Source organism: Priapulus caudatus, unplaced genomic scaffold, assembly GCF_000485595.1.
Source record: "Priapulus caudatus unplaced genomic scaffold, Priapulus_caudatus-5.0.1 Scaffold1395, whole genome shotgun sequence".
Classification (NCBI taxonomy): domain Eukaryota; kingdom Metazoa; phylum Priapulida; class Priapulimorpha; order Priapulimorphida; family Priapulidae; genus Priapulus; species Priapulus caudatus.
In genome coordinates, this window is record NW_014578456.1 from 65624 (window position 1) to 70165 (window position 4542).

The 4542-nt window shown below is 49.3% G+C and overlaps 2 protein-coding genes across 2 annotated transcripts in view; one reads left to right on the top strand and one right to left on the bottom strand.

The window, feature by feature from the left end:
- Positions 1 to 481, top strand: part of LOC106816493 (guanine nucleotide-binding protein-like 3 homolog) — a 10259-nt gene extending 9778 nt beyond the window's left edge. Inside the window, exon 14 of the mRNA XM_014821117.1 lies at positions 307 to 481. The gene's annotated coding sequence lies outside the window, so the exon portion shown is untranslated. The remainder of the gene's footprint in view (positions 1 to 306) is intronic.
- The window catches only part of LOC106816491 (mitogen-activated protein kinase 14-like), a 24923-nt gene that overhangs the window by 696 nt on the left and 19685 nt on the right, over positions 1 to 4542 (bottom strand). The window lies entirely within an intron of this gene.

The following is a 4542-nucleotide window of genomic DNA, read 5'->3' on the forward strand; positions in this document are numbered from 1 at the left end:
TTGTTTAACATGGAGTTATTGGTTCATATTTATACTTGTTTAACATGTAGTTATTGGTTCATATTTATACTTGTTTAACATGGAGTTATTGGTTCATATTTATACTTGTTTAACATGTAGTTATTGGTTCATATTTATACTTGTTTAACATGGAGTTATTGGTTCATATTTATACTTGTTTAACATGGAGGTATTGGTTCATATTTATACTTTTTATATTACTTCATATTTAGACTTTATACTGTTTATAGAGTAATATATCCTTTAGTTGCTGTATTCACTTTTCGCCGATATTTTTTATTGCAGTGGTTATAACCAGTGCATTGGCAGATGATCTAGCTGATATGATGACAGTGACATCTAGTGGTGGCAATGACAACTATGATTTTGGAACAGACTTCAAGTAGTCAACGGAAGAAATTGCTGCGAGAAATTCTTGTACAGAGCAAAAATTTTAATAAAAGGTAAGATTAGGAGTACACCTCGTATATTTTGAATATAATAGCAACAGTGTTGTTTAAACTCGCACAAAATACACGGAAGACTCGATTTAACAACACATATTTATTAAATCATTTAATGTTATGCAATATTATCGTTGCATGTGATCTATGCAACACATGGTATTCTATCTTACACTCCAAGTAGAAATATGGTCAGGATAAACAATTACAGATTAATTGATTTGTCAACTCTTAGTCGGTTTCTGCGAAACGAAAACTTACACGAATCTACACGAAACCCAAATGTCAGTTTACACCCACATTTACCTAATATTCTGCCTAGTTAGGCTAATTTGGCCAAACAACACACTTCGTCGTTGCCTCTCTCGTATATTGGTAGTGTACATAGTTCTGCTTCAAATTAAAAAAATTCCTCATTCTTAATTAATTAATTCGGAGATCCATTAGAATTTCAATGGTAACTGCGCCGTGCGATTGGCCAATTATGCTGCTTGCTGTAACCTTTTGCGATTCCGCGAAACGAAGGAGATCGGTGGCAAACAAACCCCCTCCCTCCCCGTGCACGACTCCGCACGTCCCACCCACGGGACCCCCCCCCATGTTAGCACACATCACTCGCTTCCAGTAACAACAGACAACACTGGATCTATTCTACGTGCGCCGTTCTGAAAACGTCCCCGTGATGCACGGACTATCGCCGTGGTTACGACACGCAGATTTTGTCAGCCTCGCGCGACGCCAAATAAAAGGACCATCTATGCCGAATCACAGACGACACGGATAACGAGCAGACAGCAAGCTTAACGAGGCCAGGGGTCAAAGTCAAAGCCGCCGCGACCGCGGAACTACGCCACGAACATCGGAAACATCCACGAAATGCGAAACCCGGTCGGCGTTGGGAGTTTATGCTATAAATATTCATAATGTCGACTGACACTGACCCTACACAGCACACAGCAGACCCTACACACGTGTACAGTGCATTGCATGCCGGGCTATGTCCGAGCGTTTTCTCCCGCCACGCCCGCACGGGAACTACCAGGTTGAATCGTTCGCGCCGGGGGGGGGGGGGGGGGGGGACCATGCAGAATTTTAGTCTGAGATAAAAGATTGAATTAATTAAGGAATGCTTGAGCGTTCCTTCATCTCTTATATACACATCCGCTCTCTCTCTCCTCTCTCTGTTTTCTCTCTCTGTCTCCATCACCATCTACGAATCAGCCCGCCGAAATCTCCTCTAATAAATGTTTCGATAACCACATAATAATATTATTTATGCGTCATAATATGTAGGTCGAGCCGCTAACTCGGAAGACCACATGCCACTAGCACTCACGCAAAGCATAACAAATTATATGTTGATTCCATTATTGCCGATAAAACTGAGACTGCCATTACAGACGTCTATAAACAAGCGAGCATGCACGCGAGATGGGCCATTAGTGCTGCAGCAGAAATCCAGTAACCCTACCCCGGAGCTACCATACCCCTCACCCAGGCTACCTACCCTCACCCCGGGCTACCACACAGTGCACACACCCTCCACCCGGGCTACATACACCATCCCCTGTTTAGGCCCCACCCCCTAGTTCTAGTATGCCCTCCCCAGCTTTCAACACCTCCCGCGTAGGTCGTTCGCCCCACACCACCCCTGGTTCCCCGTACAAGCCTCACAACATGAACACTCGTGGCATGTTAGCAGCAATCATTCCGACTCGAATCGTTTACGACGACGGTTTGCCGCGGCAACCTCCGATCGCAAACGCACATTTGATCTGTAACACGTCGTGAGCAACACCATACTTGTCGTCGTCGTCGTCGTGGCTAACCACCGCCGCCGGCCACACCATACTGTCGTCGTCGTAGTGGCAACACCGCCGCGGCCACCCATATTTTGTCGTCGTCGTCGTGTTCCATGGCGCGCGTTGCCGCCGTGACGGATCGCTGCCTCAGTCTCCCTTTTGGCGGTGGCTGCGGGCGTGGCGTGAAACCCGTGACCTCGTCGTAAACGTAACCTGCAACGAATCCGACAACAAGAGAGCGTCAGACGTAGTCACGGTAACGAAAGATTATTAACGACAAGGCGCCGACAATCTCGGACTCCCGTCCCACCCTTCAGACTAATTATAGACTGACGCCCCTCGCCAACAATCTCAGACCATTTTTGACTACTGCCCCACCCTTCAGACTAATTATAGACTGACGACGCCCCCTCTATCTCCTGCTCTCGCGTGCCTGCTGCTGCGGCACTCACGTTTCCACTCGGGCACAAGCAGGTCCAACGCTTCGAACGACTGGTCGTACGTGTCTGCCATCGGTTCATCGCTCGGATCAGCGTACTGGGCGAAGTACGGGTGAGCGAGCGCCTGCTCAGCCGTGATGCGATTGTCAGCATCCAGCGCAAGCATCTTCTCAAGCACGTCGATCGCTACGGCAACGCAACAACAACGACGGTGTCAGGCGGTGGCTACGGCAACGCAGCAACAACGACAGTTGGTTGCTACAGCAACACGACGACAGACGGTTGCTACGGCTATGCAACAATGATCGGCCGTCACTACGGCAACACAGCAACAACAAGTCGGTCGCTACGGTGACGCAGTGCGGTCAGACGATGATCACAACGTATGTTGATCAATTTAAAAATAATAATTTGACGTGATAGATATTATAATTTAGGTTTCGACATTCCAGACGTTTATTTCTCTCGTAGATCGTTCTGAGTCGATCATTTCGACTTACCAAGGTCGCTGGCGTTTACGAAATACGTCGCAAAGTTTTTCCTCGGCATTCTGGGTAAAGACTTGATGTAGTTTCTGGCCTGAAAGACAACGAACGAACGTCATTGGCTTTTCGACGGAGCGTGAAGCCTGAGTTTTACTCAGGTAAAGGACCAGCGAATAAGGTTTTATAAGGGGTATGCATGTAATAGCATAGCTACAGGCTTGTTCAACGACCGGTGAATCAGACACGAGGGACTACGCATGTACATGCGGTTAGCGTTGGTGGTTTTATTTCTCGCCTCACCTCATCACTGCTAATCTTACTAAGCTGGTCATCCGTCGGCGTTCCCACCAGCGCCATGATTCTCGTCAGCTGATCGATATCTGGACATCGGTCAAGGCAACCTTCACACCCTAGCGCCACCTGATGGCAGCATCTCGCGCCGAGCGACGGCCCGGGAAGATGGTAATAATCGCAGACGTCGTTAGTGCACTTAACGAGTGTTAGTCTCGGGGCATGCAGATATGCACGAATGTTGCCATACAACACGTACATGCACGCACGTAAGCACGCAGTCTCATGCGATCGTTACTGAGTCTGTAGCGTCATGCCTCAGGGAGGAGAGGGAGGACGGGGAGGAGGGGGAGGAGGGGGAGGAAAGGAGGGAGAGGGGAGATGGTGGATAGCGTCGTGAAGGGGATGCAGAGGAAGGAAGGGTTACTTTCGGTCGTTCGTGCGCACTGCCGGTATGCCTGTTGCCAAGGATGACGCCGGTCCCTGTTACCCTGGAAACAGAGTCTTCCCGTCGAGCAACTCGGCCATAATGCAGTCCGACTGACCACATATCAACTGAAACAGACCGAAAAAACAAAAGGAGAAAACCGATATAGTTGCTTCACTCTGCAGGAGGTGGGACAGGGTCGAGAGAGAAAGATGGTGGTGCGCAGCGAGAGAAGAGAGAGCAGAGAGAGAGAGAGAGAGGAAGAGAGAGAGGGAAGGGAGGGAGGAGGGAGGGAGGGAGGGAGGGAGGGAGGGAGGGAGGGAGGGAGTGGAGGGAGGGAGGGAGGGAGGGAGGGGGGAGAAAGAGAGAGAGGAGGAGAAAAGAGAGAGGAGAGAGAGACGCGAGCGCAGAGAGAGCAGATGAGAGAGAGAGAGAGAGAGCGAGAGCGGAGAGAGAGAGAGAGGAGTAGGACGAGAGAGAGAGGACGAGGAGACGAGATGGAGAGAGAGAGAGGAGCAGAGAGAGAGAGAGCGAGAGAGAGAGAGAGAGCACGCAGAGAAGAGCAGAGAGAGGAGAAAAGAGAGATGAGAGAGAAGAGAAGGCGAGACGAAGCGAGAGAGAGACGAGAGGAGA